Raw genomic sequence first — 22,281 nt, 5'->3', positions numbered from 1 at the left:
TCGCTTGGTCTGTTGACTGTCTGTCGGTTGGGTCGCCGTCGGATAGAGAACTGTTGGGCCGACTGCCTGTGTCACCTAAGCGAGCTTTAGTTTTTGAATTCTAGGCCGACCCTAGGAAACTTGTGAGTGCCGTTTGATGTGCTGCCTTTTCTTATTTGTCCTTGTTGTTTGTTCATGTATGGCTTCTAGCCGATTTTAAATTAAAGTTGTTTTGCCCTTAAGGCGTGAGATTGTTTGGGCTTTCAGCCTGATTTAAAGAAATTTTAAGATAAGGCCTTCTGCTTTTCAATTCAAATTCCTGATTTTGAGTCTTAAGTTGTTGGCCTTCAGCCGATTTTAAATTAAATTATTTTTTGCCTTGAGGCGTGAGATTGAATGGCGCAATCAGTCGTGAATTAAGTTCTAAAATTAATGTTTGGCTTGGTCTGTTTTTAATCTTTTCTGTGCTCTTGTAATGTTTGTCAAATGAATAAAGTAGTACCTTCGAGTGCAACTGACAGCCACTCATTTTGGCCTCCTTTCAAGAAATTAAACTATCTGTCCTGTCCTGCGGGCGTAGCAGGGCATCTCACAACCATTTTCAATATTTTACCATCCTCTCGGTATCTGTGTCAACCAAACTAGCAAAGGATTATACAGACATCAACTAATATAAATCATCTGTATGTAGGGGCTACATAAAATAACTTTTACGAAATAATATTCATCACATATGGTAGCATTTACCGACACGGAAAACAATATAATTTGCGCCGTATCGACAGTATTGCGCATACAGGGAAAGGCAACTAGTGTATAAACACAAAAGTTGATGTAACCCATTAGGCCTCTCGAATACAATAGATTGTCATGTAGGTATGCTCGTGATACAGAGTAAGTAACAAGAACTATTGCCACGAAAAACGATAGAGATCTAACTGATGTTAATTTATACATTCATCATTCGCAACTATTACGAATTACAGATAATTACTTAACGCTATACATAATTACAAAACAAAAAGTGTTACAATAATTTGGCAACACTTGTAAAAGCGTAAAAATAAACAAAACTCAAAAGAGAAGTAGTACCACCTCAGAAGTACGTAAATACGCATATTTCTTTATGAATAAAGTCTGCTATACTATCTAAAACCAGATTGAAATACGAGAACTAGAAAAACAAACCAAATCATAATAACTGTAAAGTATGCATAATGGCTCTGAGCACTATGGGACTAAATTTCTGAGGTCGTCAGTCCCCTAGAACTTAGAACAACTTAAAACTAACTAACCTAAGGACATCACACACATCCATGCCCGAGGCAGGATTCGAACCTGCGACCGTGGCGGTCGCGCGGTTCCAGACTGTAGCGCCTAGAACCGCTCGGCAGAACCAAGCTATGCAGCAGACTGTAACATCATACTAATGCACAAAATGCACGTAAATTATTTATCTTAGGGTTATACTGCAAATATTAACACAAACCAATTACGTTTAGATATTCGAATCAACACAAGTGCGAAATAATTTACTGGAAGTAAGCCTGCTTATGCTAATGGTTCAAATGGCTCTGAGCACTATGAGACTTAACGTCTGAGGTCATCAGTCCCATAGAACTTAGAACAACTTAAAAATAACTAAACTAAGGCTAGCACACACATACATGCCCGAGGCAGGATTCGAACCTGCGACCGTGGCGGTCGCGCGGTTCCAGACTGAAGCGCCTAGAACCGCTCGGCCTTACGTTAATGGGAGAATCAGAAAAAGAATCAGCAAAAACTCTGCAGAATGACGGGGCACGATGCAAAACCAGATGTGAACAGATACTGGAAGCACCACAATGTCGAGTGTCAATTATTATATATCCGTCATTCACATTCAGATTTATCTTACTACCTCCGTACTCATAAAATTAAGTACACAGTAGTTCCATAACCTAATAAAATAATACAGCAAAATATCATAGCGAGGTGAATTAGTAACTACAAAAGAATAAAACTATGACTAGACACCATGATCGGTTGTTGTAAAAAAAGTCATCACAGGTCAGGAACCATTTAACATCGGAGAAGAACGTGCTAACGTGAAAAAACAACAACTGGAAAACCATAATTACAGTATTCAAACATAGGAGTTAACCACGAGAAATTACTCTTTGTCTTACAGAAGGCTGAATATCTTACATAAGAGTCAAATATTGTAGGGCGAACATTTTATGTCAAATACCAAGTACCGGACTTACAGCCGATAACAAGAATAAGTAAGCATGTCAAATTTGTGCCATTTGATATGACCACAAACATACAAATTTGTAGGAAACAGTGCACTAAAATAACGTCAGGAATTTTTAACCCATTAAAACAATATACGTACATGTGAGCAACACCTACGAAATTTTCTTTGGAAATCTATCAGAAAGTTAAGAAATATATAAAATAAATGACGTCGATTTTAACACAAAGAAATGGTTGTAAAAGTATGAAAATATTGGTTCAAAGCAGCATATCAAGCAACAGGGTGGAAACAACGTTAGTTAATTAATATTGAGGGCTACATTAAGAGTTGAACGTAACATGGGCCAAAGTCCTGCAGAAAGACTACAAATAATAACCGAGGACGACCATCTAACACAATAATAGTTTAGCATAACACAATTAAGTCCTACACAACACTTGAGACCTAAGCCAAGGACACAACACGCACCCAATGAATCTAGATTGAATCTTTGCATTTAACTTTTTATATTTTCTAGCTTACCATACACGTTCAGATATATACATTCTATTTCCCAACTAGTAGAATGCTACTCTTCTGTTTCTTGTTTAATATCTTTCTCGTGGTCATGTCCCCATTGGCTGTCCTAACCCGGAGATCTGGAATATTTTACCAGATGAGAGACCACAAAAAAGGTTAGTTATATATAGTTTGTAGTTGGCGTGTGAAGGATTGTGAAACGTGTGGCTGGCTGTGAAAAAGCTAAATGAAACGTTCCTGTTTCCTGTACGGTAAAATTAAAGCATTTGGCACAAAACTGTGTGAACAGGTGATAGTAAAGTGGAAACAACGTAAAGAATACAGAACGTAAACAACTGCGACATGCGTAACGGTGGACAAAAATGTTCTTCGTGTCTTATTACATAACGGGTTTGCACACAAATTCCAACAACTGGTTAATGTGCTCTGTATGGGGTGTGAAGGCCTCTGGCAGCAATACAAGCCTTACAACGACGGGGCAAACTGCGAATGATGCCGTCAGTCTCAGGGTTGACGCTTAACGCCCATTCTTCCTGCAGAGCTGCTCGCAGTCTTGGAGAGCAGTTGTTGAATGCTGACGTGATTCAAGCCGTTTCCCTGGTGAATCACAGACATGCTCTATGGAATTCAAATCGGGAGAGCGAGCAGGCCACGCCATGCGTGCAGTATCTTCCGTTTCCAAGAAAACATCAACCCCCTGTGCCCTATTAGGTCGAGCACTGGTTCCAAGATCTCCTCTGATACCCGACAACAGCTAAATCTTGCCGATTCAACCTTACGATTTCAGGAAGAGGGGTTCGATTGGTGAACGCAATCCCAAACCACACGATTAGGGATCCTCTTCGATATCGGTCTCTTTCCACAAGATTTGGGTCTCGTAATCGTGTTCAAAGTTCTCTGCAGATGCGAATTTATCGAGAATCAACCACAGACTAAATCGGGAATCATCTTGCAAACAACATTGGCCCACACTTCTACCGTCTAGGTGGCAATGACTCTATTCTAGACGTGCCCGTTCATGAAGACGCGTCAGACGTAGACATACAGCAGGTCTCAGACAATAAAGGCCACTCCGCCAAAGCCTTCTGCGCGCCGTTTGTCTAGATACAACACGTCCAGTCTGATGTCAGTTGCCGTGCAGTACTAAGGCGGTACCGTCGTACCCTTACAGCAAAGTAATGGTGCTCTCTTCTGAAGTCACACGTGGTCGGCTCTGCCCTGGTCTTCGGGATACAGTTCCGGTCTCTATGAACTGTCGCCACTTCCGAGAAGCAAGAGAACGATTCACACTAAGCCATCGGCCTACATCAGTTTGCGACTGTCGTCCTTCCGTTCTATGGCCCTCCATCGCAGAGAGTCTGATAGGCGTCATCTCTGTGCCATACTGTACCGTCTGTGACACTGTACGCAGTGACTGTGGATGTGGGGCTACCCGACAAACACTGCCTCGTTTCGTAGGTTCCCTGACGTGATCGCTGGCATGGGTGTCCGTTGACCAGAATGGCATCTTCCGTGCAGAACACAATTGTAAGGATATCTGTTGGCAGTTTCTATGATTATATCTTGAATTAAGAACAGGACGGGGAAATAGCGGTTTGTTGCTTTAATTTTGGACACCAGCGTATGATTTTAGTATCAACTTGAATAAATTAAACGTCTGAATAATATTTTCAATGCAGCAGCTCGACCATCTCATTCAAAAGCAAATAAGAAGATAAGCATCATTATAACAATCCTGTCTGACAATATATTACTGCTCCTTTTGGGGGAAGCATAGTTGACAGTTGTCTTTTAGATCTTCATCATTGTCGATGGTATCATTGGTCCCTTCAGCACCTTTAAAATAAATCACTTAAATCCTCAGCAAAAGCATGAGACATTTTGTCCCATCATGAGTCAAGCTTTAGTAATGCTTAGGATGGCGCCTGGAAAGCTGAGGCGAGAAAATTTTACATCGAAACATCTATGTCCATGAAAACTGACATTATCATGCAAAATGGAACATTCTAAAGTTGACGGTTCATGGTGCGTGATTTACTCATGAACAACATTAACTAGAATCACTATGGATTCCAAAAAGTTTTATATTTGTTTAATCACCCATGAAATTCAAGGAGGAGAAACGATAGTTTAGGACACTTGTAACTGGATTCACACAGAAAAAACGAAAGCTAGGGAAAAATTAGGCCATCACAGTACACAAGCAATTATGGCAAAGAAATTCGTGCCGACTGACCTCATGTTGGCAATAAATGTAACAACCACTAATAAGGATGTAATAAGTGATTCGAAAATATCCACAAGCAAAATAGAAACAAATGCCCCACGTGGTTGAGTAATTCTACAAAGGCAGCAAGCACGCGAGTTATCATATACTGTTGAAAATTGAGTAGGTAACCAAACACGTTCGAAAAAGATTGATAGAAATGCGCTGGTGCCGATGAAATACTGAACAGTAAAAGCTGAAAACTCGACTTGCTCATACTAATACAAAGTTCATAAAAACAAAGCAAATTTCAGAAACATAGGAAATTCAAGATTAATTTTGCACGGAAAAGCAATTTAAAGGCAGATTACGTATTGTACGGAAAAATTAAGGCTGTAAACAGGAAAGATATGAAGCTGAAGAACCGTTGATCGAAATACAAACATGTGAGAGCAGTTGGACAAAGCACACGGATAGAGGATAAAAAGAACTCGAATAAATGTTGGACAACGACAAGAAGTAGAATTAAATGCAAACGAAGACTCACTAGAGAAGGAAACAGTCTAACATAAAGAAAGAATCTTATGATAGGTTATACACTCACATCTCAGAAAGTTCTAGTGGAACAAAACAATCCTTGAATAAATAAATAAATCATGAGAATTGTATCATTCTCTACTCTAAACAAACCATGGAACATGATCCTGAAAATAAAGTTGCTAAGGAAAATGATTAATGAGACTTACACAACCTCGTTACGGTTCTATGTTAACAAGCACGCGCTTAAGCGACGATGTTTACTCATCTAATCCCAGCAGCACAGTGGCCTTACACGCTTACTGACCAACGAAGCACCCAGGTAAACGGAACACACCGTCACCGACGTTAACAGTCGAATGACTTTCGCAGAGAGGACAAGTCTCTTTTCCTTCGTGGAGCTACTCAGTGTTTGCGATGTTGCCACCACAGCAGACGGAAAACGCTGCACTACTAACTACCTTGGAAATACAAAGCAGACATACACATGCAGTACTGTTTCATGCAAGTGGGAAGGGAAAGGAAAGATCATAGGAATATAAGATACAAGAAATACAAAACAGAGGTTGGGTTTGGTGGGAAACAATGGATAACTTTTATAATACATTGTTTGTTGTTGTGGTCTTCAGTCCTGAGACTGGTTTGATGCAGCTCTCCATGCTACTCTATCCTGTGCAAGCTTCTTCATCTCCCAGTACTTACTGCAACCTACATCCTTCTGAATCTGCTTAGTGTATTCATCTCTTGGTCTCCCTCTACGATTTTTACCCTCCACGCTGCCCTCCAATACTAAACTGGTGATCCCCTGATGCCTCAGAACATGTCTTACCAACCGGTCCCTTCTTCTTGTCAAGTTGTGCCACAAACGCCTCTTCTCCCCAATTCTATTCAATACATACATAAACGTGTTTTAAACTGACGCAGAAAATATGTCGTTTGCATCATAACGTTAACTATGTTTGAAATAATATATTCCACTCCTAAATCTTTTTCCGGGTCAAGTTAAGAAGCGAACTGAAAATCTGAGGTGCCAATATGAGACGCAATAACAAGGTAAACCAATCAAAGTCTTATGAAACGGTTCTTACAAAAACTTTTCAAATACGATGAGAGTTTTTTAATTACAGACCACATGTACTGTTGATATATGTCGGTAATGCAAAGCGCCGCTACCTTCCGCGTTCTCATGCAGTTGTTCATTGCTGATTCTTCCTCCTTTTAGAGGACGTTCCCCATCCCAAAGACATGAGGGTGCCCTAAAACTCTGTCCACTGCTCCGTCCTCTTTGACAAGGCTGTTGGCACAATGAGGATGATTGCTTATGCCGGAAGTCTATGACTATAGCTGCCGACGATTTTTATTCAGATTTTAAGCAGCGGTTGGGACTGATCCCAGGACTCAGTATGTTTTGATTACAAATTAAAAACACTATCCCTAGATCACTGTTATTGAGCACTGTGCTGAGAGCTTTTTACGTTACGTAATACCTTCTTTGCAAGAGAGTGTACCAAAACATTATTTCACACTACTGGTTGCTGGAAATGTGTTGTGCTATCGTTAAGAGGTTGCTCTAGTCTTCGGGAAGATGGAGGCACTAATCCAATCCTACCTATGCACCTTGGTTTAGGTTTCCCGCAGTTTCCGGTGATTTCCCTTAATTACATCAAGAAAATTCTGAGATCATCCTTAATGAAAGGCTGTGACCAAATATCTGTCCTATGCTTGTCAAACTAGCCCAGTTAGTTCCAAAATATTGTATATATGAGTTACGTTATTTTGTTTTGAAACTGTAATAGCACGTTGTAACGTTGATGCAGTAAGTTGTTCTGCAAGAGGTGCTGATATTCAAGACAATAAAAGCAGGTTAAAAGCTGTGAGCTATCTGGGGAAGTTAACCTTGCATTACTGAGCAACTGTTTCACCAGGTATCCAGTCTAGCTTACCAAATTACCAATCTGACTAACATTAATTATAATCTTTTAATAGTCATCTTACAACAACCGGTGATTTTATATATACACTCCTGGAAATGGAAAAAAGAACACATTGACACCGGTGTGTCAGACCCACCATACTTGCTCTGGACACTGCGAGAGGGCTGTACAAGCAATGATCACACGCACGGCACAGCGGACACACCAGGAACCGCGGTGTTGGCCGTCGAATGGCGCTAGCTGCGCAGCATTTGTGCACCGCCGCCGTCAGTGTCAGCCGGTTTGCCGTGGCATACGGAGCTCCATCGCAGTCTTTAACACTGGTAGCATGCCGCGACAGCGTGGACGTGAACCGTATGTGCAGTTGACGGACTTTGAGCGAGGGCGTATAGTGGGCATGCGGGAGGCCGGGTGGACGTACCGCCGAATTGCTCAACACGTGGGGCGTGAGGTCTCCACAGTACATCGATGTTGTCGCCAGTGGTCGGCGGAAGGTGCACGTGCCCGTCGACCTGGGACCGGACCGCAGCGACGCACGGATGCACGCCAAGACCGTAGGATCCTACGCAGTGCCGCACCGCCACTTCCCAGCAAATTAGGGACACTGTTGCTCCTGGGGTATCGGCGAGGACCATTCGCAACCGTCTCCATGAAGCTGGGCTACGGTCCCGCACACCGTTAGGCCGTCTTCCGCTCACGCCCCAACATCGTGCAGCCCGCCTCCAGTGGTGTCGCGACAGGCGTGAATGGAGGGACGAATGGAGACGTGTCGTCTTCAGCGATGAGAGTCGCTTCTGCCTTGGTGCCAATGATGGTTGTATGCGTGTTTGGTGCCGTGCAGGTGAGCGCCACAATCAGGACTGCATACGACCGAGGCACACAGGGCCAACACCTGGCATCATGGTGTGGGGAGCGATCTCCTACACTGGCCGTACACCACTGGTGATCGTCGAGGGGACACTGAATAGTGCACGGTACATCCAAACCGTCATCGAACCCATCGTTCTACCATTCCTAGACCGGCAAGGGAACTTGCTGTTCCAACAGGACAATGCACGTCCGCATGTATCCCGTGCCACCCAACGTGCTCTAGAAGGTGTAAGTCAACTACCCTGGCCAGCAAGATCTCCGGATCTGTCCCCCATTGAGCATGTTTGGGACTGGATGAAGCGTCGTCTCACGCGGTCTGCACGTCCAGCACGAACGCTGGTCCAACTGAGGCGCCAGGTGGAAATGGCATGGCAAGCCGTTCCACAGGACTACATCCAGCATTTCTACGATCGTCTCCATGGGAGAATAGCAGCCTGCATTGCTGCGAAAGGTGGATATACACTGTACTAGTGCCGACATTGTGCATGCTCTGTTGCCTGTGTCTATGTGCCTGTGGTTCTGTCAGTGTGATCATGTGATGTATCTGACCCCAGGAATCTGTCAATAAAGTTTCCCCTTCCTGGGACAATGAATTCACGGTGTTCTTATTTCAATTTCCAGGAGTGTATATATTAAAGATAATTTAAATAAAAAGAGATAAATCAATTTATATTTGGACATTTATTTTAACATTGATCATTGTTCCGTTAAACTTTCAGCATATTAAATTTGATTCAAAACTAAAGTGGTGCCTTATCTAGGATTGTGAAAATGTGAGTTTGTCATGTTACGGAACACATCAAATATGGAGCCAAGATTGGGAGACTGCATACAGCACTGCATTCATAAACGAACACACGAAGAACGTTGAAACATATGCAAGAGGAAATTAACCACAACCAACCGATTCAATTTTCACCCAAAGAAGTCGTTCGTAGCGGAATCCTGTCCGTCACGAAATTACCACACACTGGTATACTAAATTCATACTAACTCTCTGTGAAATCTGCCCGAAAAGAATAGCTGAGGGCTACTTTGATGATTACACCACATGCTTCACGTGGTCAACTTGGTTTACACAGAGTGTAACTCCACAATAATTTTGATAATTAAAATAAATTAGATCGAAAAGCAATTTACAAAAGAAAAACCTCGAACTGGTTACTATCGTCTTGCTATTAACCTGATGGGTCAAACAATTGTATAAGCACGTGGTACTGGTCTCACAAAGTACACCCCAAGTGGGTTGAACATTAAGAAAAGTTGCTATATTGAAAAATATTGTCAAGACGAGACGTTATGATCTCACGCACATTCGCATTTAAGACTGATGATCTTAGAGTTACTGATCAACACGTGGTTCCACTTTACTCACAAAGTAGTGACAAAGGAACTACTGGGAGCTATTCTGAACTTCACACTCGAAATACACTGCGTTGCAATTTAAGATAACATTAGATATTTTAGATCTAAACCTGAAATAAAAGTGATTAAATTTTCAGTTAGACTGAACTTTAGAAATCCATTGTCCTACGGACTTAGCAGAGACGCGCTTAGCCGGAGATCTTACCACTTCAGACGCTCACCGCGGACAGACTGCCATGGGCCCCTACAGAGGGTGCTTCACAGATACAAACGGAAGTGACCAGAGAGGCAGCTTCCTATACCAACATGACAAGGGACGGACGGACCATACGAAGAATAGAAACCTCTTTGCTTTTAGAAAGCGTAGCTATCTGTTGCGACGTTGGTCCTACTGTTCTCTAGCAGACAGGCTTGTCTGCCACCATCAAACATGCAACTAGAAATACATTTGCTCATACTTCCTTTCACACAGAAGGGAAGGGGGATGACAGTATCTTATCATATACAGTATATAAAAGAAAGCGTATGTAGGTTCCATACGAGACTGTGTGACATGAATTATATATAAACTGTGTTTTAAAGTGTAGTAGTGTGACAGATCGTTCTTGATTATGTGTAAAAGTAACACGTTCGACTGCTCATTCCCCTCCCAGATAGTCAGAAACACCACAGTAAATTTAGAAGTGGAATGTATGCTGTAAATGACAACAGTTTTAAAAAATTAACATGAAAGGAATCCAACAGAGGCCTTTCAACGTATGTTCATGTAAATATCATGTCATACGGTATCTGCAGAATGTTAAACGCGGACATTTACGCGATATATGTGCAAGTTATTGGTTTCGTGGGGCTATCGGAAACTTCCCCCCCCCCCCCCCCCCCCCCCCATGAACCATGGACCTTGCCGTTGGTGGGGAGGCTTGCGTGCCTCAGCGATACAGATAGCCGTACCGTAGGTACAACCACAACGGAGGGGTATCTGTTGAGAGGCCAGACAAACGTGTGGTTCCTGAAGAGGGGCAGCAGCCTTTTCAGTAGTTGCAAGGGAACAGTCTGGATGATTGACTGATCGGGCCTTGTAACAATAACCAAAACGGCCTTGCTGTGCTGGTACTGCGAACGGCTGAAAGCAAGAGGAAACTACGGCCGTAATTTTTCCCGAGGGCATGCAGCTTTACTGTATGATTAAATGATGATGGCGTCCTCTTGGGTAAAATATTCCGGAGGTAAAATAGTCCCCCATTCGGATCTCCGGGCGGGGACTACTCAAGAGGATGTCGTTATCAGGAGAAAGAAAACTGGAGTTCTACGGATCGGAGCGTGGAATGTCAGATCCCTTAATCGGGCAGGTAGGTTAGAAAATTTAAAAAGGGAAATGGATAGGTTAAAGTTAGATATAGTGGGAATTAGTGAAGTTCGGTGGCAGGAGGAACAAGACTTCTGGTCAGGTGACTACAGAGTTATAAACACAAAGTCAAATAGGGGGAATGCAGGAGTAGGTTTAATAATGAATAGGAAAATAGGAATGCGGGTAAGCTACTACAAACAGCATAGTGAACGCATTATTGTGGCCAAGATAGATACAAAGCCCACACCTACTACAGTAGTACAAGTTTATATGCCAACTAGCTCTGCAGATGACGAAGAGATTGAAGAAATGTATGATGAAATAAAAGAAATTATTCAGATAGTGAAGGGAGACGAAAATTTAATAGTCATGGGTGACTGGAATTCGAGTGTAGGAAAAGGGAGAGAAGGAAACGTAGTAGGTGAATATGGATTGGGGCTAAGAAATGAAAGAGGAAGCCGCCTGATAGAATTTTGCACAGAGCACAACTTAATCATAGCTAACACTTGGTTTAAGAAACATGATAGAAGGTTGTATACATGGAAGAACCCTGGAGATAGTAAAAGGTATCAGATAGATTATATAATGGTAAGACAGAGATTTAGGAACCAGGTTTTAAATTGTAAGACATTTCCAGGGGCAGATGTGGACTCTGACCACAATCTATTGGTTATGACCTGTAGATTAAAACTGAAGAAACTGCAAAAAGGTGGGAATTTAAGGAGATGGGACCTGGATAAACTGAAAGAACCAGAGGTTGTACAGAGTTTCAGGGAGAGCATAAGGGAACAATTGAAAGGAATGGGGGAAAGAAATACAGTAGAAGAAGAATGGGTAGCTCTGAGGGATGAAGTAGCAGCAGCAGAGGCAGCAGAGAATCAAGTAGGTAAAAAGAAGAGGGTTAGTAGAAATCCTTGGGTAACAGAAGAAATATTGAATTTAATTGATGAAAGGAGAAAATATAAAAATGCAGTAAATGACGCAGGCAAAAAGGAATACAAACGTCTCAAAAATGAGATCGACAGGAAGTGCAAAATGGCTAAGCAGACATGGCTAGAGGACAAATGTAAGGATGTAGAGGCTTATCTCACTAGGGGTAAGATAGATACTGCCTACAGGAAAATTAAAGAGACCTTTGGAGATAAGAGAACCACATGTATGAACATCAAGAGCTCAGATGGAAACCCAGTTCTAAGCAAAGAAGGAAAAGCAGAAAGGTGGAAGGAGTATATAGAGGGTCTATACAAGAGCGATACATTTGAGGACAATATTAAGGAAATGGAAGAGGGTGTAGATGAAGATGAAATGGGAGATACAATACTGCGTGAAGAGTTTGACAGAGCACTGAAAGACCTGAGTCGAAACAAGGCCCCCGGAGTAGACAACATTCCATTGGAACTACTGACGGCCTTGGGAGAGCCAGTCCTGACAAAACTCTACCACCTGGTGAGCAAGATGTTGAAACAGGCGAAATACCCTCAGACTTCAAGAAGAATATAATAATTCCAATCCCAAAGAAAGCAGGTGTTGACAATTGTGAAAATTACCGAACAATCAGTTTAATAAGCCACAGCTGCAAAGTACTAACACGAATTCTTTACAGACGAATGGAAAAACTAGTAGAAGCCGACCTCGGGGAAGATCAGTTTGGATTCCGTAGAAATACTGGAACACGTGAGGCAATACTGACCTTACGACTTATCTTAGAAGAAAGATTAAGGAAAGGCAAACCTACGTTTCTAGCATTTGTAGACTTAGAGAAAGCTTTTGATAATGTTGACTGGAATACTCTCTTTCAAATTCTAAAGGTGTCAGGGGTAAAATATAGGGATCGAAAGGCTATTTACAACTTGTACAGAAACCAGATGGCAGTTATTAGAGTTGAGGGACATGAAAGGGAAGCAGTGGTTGGGAAGGGAGTAAGACAGGGTTGTAGCCTCTCCCTGATGTTATTCAATCTGTATATTGAGCAAGCAGTAAAGGAAACAAAAGAAAAATTTGGAGTAGGTATTAAAATCCATGGAGAAGAAATAAAAACTTTGAGGTTCGCCGATGACATTGTAATTCTGTCAGAGACAGCAAAGGACTTGGAAGAGCAGTTGAACGGAATGGATGGTGTCTTGAAGGGAGGATATAAGATGAACATCAACAAAAGCAAAACGAGGATAATGGAATGTAGTCGAATTAAGTCGGGTGATGTTGAGGGTATTAGATTAGAAAATGAGACACTTAAAGTAGTAAAGGAGTTTTGCTATTTGGGGAGCAAAATAACTGATGATGGACGAAGTAGAGAGGATATAAAATGTAGACTGGCAATGGCAAGGAAAGCGTTTCTGAAGAAGAGAAATTTGTGAACATCGAGTATAGATTTAAGTGTCAGGAAGTCATTTCTGAAATTATTTGTATGGAGTGTAGCCATGTATGAAAGTGAAACATGGACGGTAAATAGTTTGGACAAGAAGAGAATAGAAGCTTTTGAAATGTGGTGCTACAGAAGAATGCTGAAGATTAGATGGGTAGATCACATAACTAATGAGGAAGTATTGAATAGGATTGGGGAGAAGAGAAGTTTGTGGCACAACTTGACCAGAAGAAGGGATCGGTTGGTAGGACATGTTCTGAGGCATCAAGGGATCACCAATTTAGTATTGGAGGGCAGCGTGGAGGGTAAAAATCATAGGGGGAGACCAAGAGATGAATACACTAAGCAGATTCAGAAGGATGTAGGTTGCAGTAGGTACTGGGAGATGAAGAAGGTTGCACAGGATAGAGTAGCATGGAGAGCTGCATCAAACCAGTCTCAGGACTGAAGACCACAACAACAACATCGGAAACTTCTAGTGTTTCTAAGTGTTCTGATGAGAGACTTTCATTTGTAAAGAAATATCAACACCTACGATTTTGTATCGCATTTTTCCTCCTTTTGGTTGAATATTGATTGTAAAAGCCAGATTTATTGACATACGAAGTCAAAACCAGCAGATATCAATGCTTCATCTATTTGATTTGAGTAGTTAGTCATATGTTTTAATTCATCAGTGGCAGTATATTGCTTTAATTATTTATTTAATAACATAGTGATGTTGAACTGAAAAGTCTGAAAGTGAGATAATATTTGAAGCTGTGTTTAAATCCCGTCTTATTTGATTTCTCAAGAAAACCGGGATACGCTGCGTGCGGCACTCTATTGGAAACGGGAAATGCGTCTAAGCCAAACTTTTCGTGGATAAATTTAAAATATTGTCAAAAAATTACAAGAATACCGATAAAGTGATATATTTCGAAAGTCATGGTACAGGGATGTATGGTGCTAACGAAGAGCATACAATTTGTACGTATTTCTTCGTGAACTAGAAGTCCTTATGTTAAATGAAAGTGTTAAAATGGCCTGTTTTGCAGCGTTGGATTTTAGTGAACTATTCCATTGTGCAACAAGAAGTGATCAGCTAAACTAAAAGAGATATAAGAACTGAGGATATGACTGATACGGGAACATATTTATCTGGCACTGGTAGTAAGCATGTGTCGCAGGAAAGCAAGAACGAACTTTGCGCTTAGTGCCAACAAAAGCCTCAAGTTAGTACTTCCGCCTGGAAACAACAGTTCCTTGCTTCGCTTGTGTCTTGCTTATTGGCAATACGCCTGTTATACTAGCTATAAATGCCGAGAAGTTTTTATTCCTGCTGAGCCTTTAAAATGAAATACTGCTAGGGGACTATACATCGTAGGAGGCTTTGCCGAGAAATGCAAGTTGAAAGGTCTGCAACCTTCTGCAAGTTTTTATTGAATAAAGTTCTCCGGGTAGTTACTCATCTTTACTGCTGTTTAATTACCCCCATCACAAAAAAATTAATGGATGTGCTGCGGATTTCATGTCTCGCGGAACAAACACTATATTTCAGTGTAAGGCCATTAACTTCTCCGCTCAATTGGTTCGAGCGCACGGAAGTACTTCCGCTGCTCAGACGTCAAATTGGGTTACGACCACCTCAATAAATTAAGCTAGATTTAAAGCTAATGTGTCACCGAGATTTGTGTTCAACAAGGTACTAACTTCACTTCCGTTGACGGAACCATGTATCCATTTCGAAGTCGTAAATACTTTGAAAGCTTTTCAAACTGCTAGAAAGAAATACATCAAGATGCATTCAGAAACGAGAAACGCTAGGAAGGATGATATTTTTTTTTTTAAATTCTAGCAATAATTTCTCATTAGGACAGTCATAAATTTGTGCCAGTCTCTTGCGTATACACTTACTGTAATTTTTTCTCATGAAATAAATATTTTATTTTTGAATCTCAGATCGGAAGTGCTAAACTCATGGCAAATTTTTTACTAGGATCGTTATTTTAGGCCTACCTTTAGAGCTTTATACAAAAAAACTGTTTATTTTGATTCTGTCTCGCTTGAAATTCATTGATGTGGTTCTGTAGGGAAAATATTTGCAAGATAGTTTTTTATCGAGCGCTTAGTATATCTTGTAAGGTATGACGTTACTGCTGACATAACAAAGGCATTCACGAGTTTTCCAACATACAGTATGATGATTTGTGACAATTATCAAAGAAACTACAATATGAATCACTCTGTTTTAATATTCACAAATTGTGAGAATGTGAGTGAGTGAATCTCGCTGAGATGCAAACAACAAACATATGGGCTATAAGGATATCACTAAACTTTGTTGTTGTGGTCTTCAGTCCACAGACTGGTTTGATGCAGCTCTCCATGGTACTCTATCCCGTACAAGCTTCTTCATTTCCAAGTAACTACTGCACCCTACATCCTTCTGAATGTGATTAACGTATTCATCTCTTGGTCTCCCTCTACGATTTTTACCCTCCACGCTGCCCTCCAGTACTAAACTGGGGATCCCTTGATGCTTCAGAACATGTTCTTCCAACCGATCCCTTCCTCTAGACAAGTTGTGCCACAAACTCCTCTTCTCCCCAGTGCTATTCAGTACCTCCTCATTAGTTACGTTATCTAACCATCTAATCTTCAGCATTATTCTGTAGCACCACATTTCGACACCTTCTATCCTCTTCATGTGTAAACTATTTATCGTCTACGTTTCATATAGATACATGGCTACACTCCACACAAATACTCTGAGGAAAGACTTCCTGACACTTTTATACTCTATGTTAACAAATTTCTCTTCTGCAGAAACACTTTTCTTGCCATTGCCCTACATTTTATATCCTCCCTACTTCGTCAATCATTAGTTATTTTGCTACCCAAATACCAAAACCCATCTACTACTTTAAGTGTCTCATTTCCTAATCCAGTTCCTCAGCATCACCTGATTTAATTAGACTACATTCCATTATCCTCGTTTTGCTTTTGCTTTTGTTGATGTTCATCTTATAGCCTCCTTTCAAGACACTGTCCATTCCGTTCAACTGCTCTTCCAGGTCCTTTGCTGTCCCTGACAGAATTACAATGTCATCGGCAAACCTTAACGTTTTTGTTCTTCCCCATGGATTTCAATTCATACACGATATTTTTCTTTTGTTTCCTTTACTGCTTGCTCAATGTATAGACTGAATAATATCGGAGATAGGCTACAACCCTGTCTCACTCCCTTCCCAAACTGCTTCCTTTTCATGTCTCTAGACTCTTATAACTGGCATCTGGTTTCTGTACAAATTGTAAATAGCCTTTCGCTCCCTGTATTTTACCCCAGACAGCTGAGAGTATTCCAATCAACATTGTCAAAAGTTTACTCTAAGTCTTTCTTCTAAGATAAATCGTAGGGTCAGTATTGTCTCACGTGTTCCTACATTTCTACGGAATCCAAACTGGTCTTCCACAAGGTCGGCTTCTACCAGTTTTTCCATTCGCCTGTAATAATTTTTTGCAGGTGTAACTTATTAAACTGATAGTTCGGTAATTTTCACACCTGTCAACACCTGCTTTCTTTGGGATTAGAATTATTATATTCTTCTTGAAGTATGAGGGTATTTCGCCTTTCTCATAGATCTTTCTCGCTAAATGGCTGAGTTTTGTAATTGCTGGCTCTCCCAAGGCTATCAGTAGATAGCTTCTATAGACCCTCTATATACTCCTTCCACCTTTCTAGTTTCTCTTCTTTGCTTAGAACTGCTTTTCCATCTGAGCTCTTGACACTCATACAAGTGGTTCTCTTTCCTCCAAATGTTCATTTCATTTTCCTGCAGGCAGTATCTATTATACCCCTAATGATACACGCCTCTACATCCTTACATTTGTCCTGTAGCCATCCCTGCTTAGCCATTTTGCACTTCCTGTCGCGCCGGCCGGTGTGGCCGAGCCGTTCTAGGCGCTTCAGTCTGGAACCGCGCGACCGCTACGGTCGCAGGTTCGAATCCTGCCTCGGGCATGGATGTGTGTGATGTCCTAAGGTTAGTTACGTACTAAGTTCTAGGGGACAGATGACCTCAAATGTTAAGCCCCATAGTGCTCAGAGCCATTTGAACCATTTTGAACTTCCTGTCGATCTAAATTATGAGACGTTTGTATTTCTTTTTGCCTGCTTCACTTACTGCATTTTTATATTATTTTTCCTTTCGTCAATTAAATTCAATATTTCTTCTGTTACCCAAGAATTCTACTAGCCCTTGTCTTTTCACCTACTTGATCCTCTGCTGCCTTCACTATTTCATCTCTCAAAGCTACCCAATCTTCTTCTACTGTACTTCTTTCCCTCGTTCTTGTCAATCGTTCCCTAATGCTACCTCTGAAACTCTCTACAACCTCTGGTTCTTTCAGTTCATTCAGGTCCCATTTCCTTAATTTCCCACTTGTTTTGCAGTTTCTTCATTGTTAATTACAGTTCATAACCAATTGATTGTGGCCAGAATCCACATCTGCCCCTGGAAATGTCTTACAATTTAAAACCTGGTTCCTAAATCTCTGTCTTACCATTATATAATGAATCTGAAGCCTTATAGTATCTCCAGGCCTCCTCCACGTATACAACCTTCTTTCATGATTCTTAAACCAAGTGTTAGCTATGATTAAGTTATGCTCTGTGAAAAATTCTACCAGGCGGCTACCTGTTTCATTCCTACCCCCATTCCATATTCACATACTACTTTTCCTTCTCTTCCTTTTCCTACTATCGAATTCCAGTCCCCCGTGACTATTAAATTTTCGTCTCCCTTCACTAGCTGAATAATTTCTTTTATCTCATCGTACATTTCTTCAATCTCTTCGTCATCTGCGGAGATAGTTGACATATAAACTTGCACTACAGTGGTAGGCGTGGGCCTCGTGTCTATCTTGGCTACAATCATGCGGTCACTATGCTGTTCGCAGTACTTGACCCACGCTCCTATTTTTTTATTCATTATTAAACCTATTCCTGCATTACCCCTATTTGATTTTGTATTTGTAGCCCTGTATTTACCTGATCAGAAGTCTTGTTCCTCCTGTCACAAATGTATCTAACTTTAACATATCCATATCCCTTTTTAGATTTTCTAACCTACCTGCCCGATTAAGGGACCTGACATACCACTCTCCGATCCGTAGAACGCAGCTTTCTTTCTCCTGATAACGACATCTTCCTGAATAGTCTCCGCCTCGAAATACGAATGGAGGACTATTGTATCTCCGGAATATTTTACCCAAGAGGTCGCCACCATCATTTAAGCATACAGTAAAGCTGCATGCCCACGGGAAAAATTACGGCTGTAGTTTCCCCTTGGTTTCAGCCGTTCGCAGTACCAGCACAGTAAGGCCGTTTTGGTTAGTGTTACAAGGACAGATCAGTCAATCATCCAGACTGTTGCCCCTGCTACTACTGAAAAGGCTGTTCCCCGTCTTCAAGAACTACACGTTTGTCTGGCCTCTGAACAAATACCCCTCCGTTGTGGTTACACCTACGGTACGGCTATTAGTATCGCTGAGACACGCAACCCTCCCCACCAACGGCAAGGCCATGGTTCATGGGGGAGGGGGGGGGGAGGCACTAAACTTTAAACTATCGTAACGTCAAAACTTTTCTTTCTCAAGTAAAAACTGTTATTGTCTGTTAGTGATCAGTGGAGAAGTGACAGAACGTAAACTGTAAATAGTAGGCAGATTAAAGCAAAAATATAGTTGCAGCAAGTAACTAACCTTGTAGTAACTGGCACGTGTTTCTTTATTTGTCTTTTTTTATTCTTATTGTTGTGATTACACTTGGTTAGGACACAGCGATATCGCAAAATTCTCAAAGCCGTTGGTTCACTCTTCTGATGCCAAACGTTCACGCATTCTCACACTGATCTGTTTTACTGTCTTTCGACCAAACTGGATTGGTCTTTTCTTTCAATGCTTGTTCCCTGTCGGCAGCAAGTCATTATTGAACTTCAGATCATAATTTCCCTCTCTGGGCATCTATTTACGTTATGTGTTTCAATTTGAAAATTACTCATTTTACATCCTCATTTCATTTCATTGTCTCTGGTCTTGCCTTAGAAAAATTTTCATCGACTTTATTATTTGTTTGCGAATCTGTTTGGCATTTGATACGATTCCAAAATTTCAATTTGCTTTTTCGAATTTTGCTGTGTATTTCTATGTACCATTTACACAAAACAACATTCGAGAAACTCAGGTTAAAATTTTAAAATCATATCAATAAAACGAAACCAGATAGACTCGCGAAACAAGCAGCTGTCTAGGTATCATCAACAAAGGACAGTCGAATGAAAATGAGACAAACAGAAAAAGTAATTAAAGTGTTTGTTGTTTAAAATAATTACCATAGCTGTTAATGTATTCATCCCACTATGAGACAAGACGGTCAATGACTTCTTGGAAACCGAGCCAGGTGGCGCAGTGGTTAGCACACTGGACTCGCATTTGGGAGGACGACGGTTCAAACTCGCGTCCGGCCATCCTGATTTGGGGTTTCCGTGATCTCCCTCAGTCGCTTCAGGGGCCGACTTCCTTCTCCATTGTTTCCTAGTCCAGTGGGACCGATGATCTCACTGTCTTGTCCCCTCTCCCAAAACAAACTAACTTTCTTGGAAAAATATTTGCAGTTGCTTACGGATCATTGATTGTACCGACGCATGCAACTCTTCATCTAAAGGAAATGTCTTTCGTCAGTATTCCGGAAATATGAAAATATAATGGAGGGATAAGGGCTTCCCAGCGAAACTTCTGCAGCGGAATCGATACAGCCTTGGCAACATGTAGATCTCTCCATGGATGACAGCAGAAAAACTTCAACTGAACTACTAAAGAAGGCAGTACAAAAATGTTTAGGAAAAGCTAGGAATATAGCAATATAAATCCCTAGGAGTAAACTAAATTGGAACTGCAGTAAAACCAAAGCGAAAAGGCAGCAGGAAAATGTGAAGAAGTCGAAACAAATTATTGATGTTTCTCATAATGAGAAATGAAAATCAGCGACCATTATGTACTTTAAAGAAACTTTCTTATAGCCAATATCGCCTTCAGAACAGTTTTTTTCGACAGGTAAGACTATGGTTTTCATATCTTTATTTTTTTTTGTATTTACGACATGTTACATCGTGCGTTCATTACTCATGAAGTGTCAACATTTTAGAGGAGAGTATATTGCACATTCCAGAAAGGTTTGTCAAGAATAACCTGTTTGTAATTTTAGTCTTGACAAATATGTGTGCAATGTGAAATACGTTCTCCACTAAAACGTTAACACGGTATGAGTAATGAACGTACAATGCAACATGACGCGGAACCAAAAATGGTTTTAAAAATCTGAAGATGACAGTCGTACCTGTCGAACCAGTAAATAAGAACAGATTCTAACGCAATAGTGAAAAGGCAAGGCTCATTGGAAGGACCGACTCAAAATATAGAAAACTAAAAGCAAACATCGGTGAAATTACACACACAAGAGCCACAGGAACTGGTACACCTGCCTAATATCGCGCAGGGCCCCAGCGAGCAAGCAGAAGTGCTACAGCATCACATTGCATGGACTCGACTAGTGTTTGAAGTAGTGCTGGAGGGAATTGACACCTTGAATACTGCAGGGCTGGCCATAAATCCGTAAGAGTACGACGTGGTGGAGATTTCTTCTGAACAACAGATTGCAAGGCAACTCAGATTTGCTCGATAATGTTCACGTCTGGGGATTTTGGTGGCCAGCGGAAATGTTTAAATTCGGAGGAGTGTTCCTGGAGCCACTCTGTAGTAATTCTGGACGCGTGGGATGTCGCATTGTCGTGCTGAAACAGCCCAAGTGCGTCGGAATGCACAATGGACATGAATGGATGCAAGTGATCGGGCAGAGTCGTAGCAAAAAGGTGAATGGCCTTTCAGATCATGATGCACAAATTTTAATTATAAAATATTTTTGTGCTGCAACACGTGTTAAATATAGTCATCAGTTGTTTAGGAAAGCTGATCCAGTTGCTGTAGAGACCTTTGTAAACCTTATCAAGGAACAAGAGTGGCCAGATGTTTATAGCGCTGATACAGTAGATGATAAATATAATGCTTTTCTCAAGACTTTTCTCGTGCTCTTTGAAAGTTGCCTTCCGTTAGAACGTTCAAAACATGGTACTAGCACAAACAGGCAGCCTGGGTGGCTGACTAGAGGGATAAGAATATCTTGTAGAACAAAGTGGCAATTATATCAAAACGTTAGAAACAGTCAAAATCTAAATGCAGCAGCCCACTACAAACAGTATTGTAAGGTGCTTAAAAATGTTATTAGGAAGGCAAAAAGTAAGTGGAATGCAGATAGAATAGCTAAGTCTCAGGATAAAATTAAAACCGTATGGTCAGTCGTAAAGGAAGTGGCTGGTCTGCAGAGACAGGCCGAGGATATAGAATCAGTGCATAGTGGGAATGTCCGTGTTACTGATAAGTCGCATATATGTACAGTATTTAATAATCACTTTCTGAATATAGCAGGTGAAGTAAATAGTAACCTAGTCCCAACAGGGAATCATATAGCGCTCTTAGAAAAAAGTGTTCCGAGACTGTTACCTGAAATGCTCCTCCATGATACTGACAAGAGGGAGATTGAGTTAATAATTAAATCACTAAAGACCAAGAACTATCATGGATATGACGGGGTATCTAGCAGAATACTGAAGTATTGTTCTATGTATGTTAGCCCAGTACTTAGCCATATATGTAACTTTTCCTTTAGGAGTGGTCGGTTTCCTGACCGATTAAAGTACTCGGTAGTGAAGCCACTTTATAAAAAGGGAGACAGGGATAATGTTGACAATTATAGACCTATTTCTATGCCATCGGTGTTTGCTAAAGTTATCGAGAAGGTTGTATATGCAAGGTTACTGGAGCATT

This window comes from Schistocerca cancellata, chromosome 6 (genome assembly GCF_023864275.1).
Source record: "Schistocerca cancellata isolate TAMUIC-IGC-003103 chromosome 6, iqSchCanc2.1, whole genome shotgun sequence".
Taxonomy (NCBI): domain Eukaryota; kingdom Metazoa; phylum Arthropoda; class Insecta; order Orthoptera; family Acrididae; genus Schistocerca; species Schistocerca cancellata.
Note: the sequence above shows the minus strand (reverse complement) of the source record.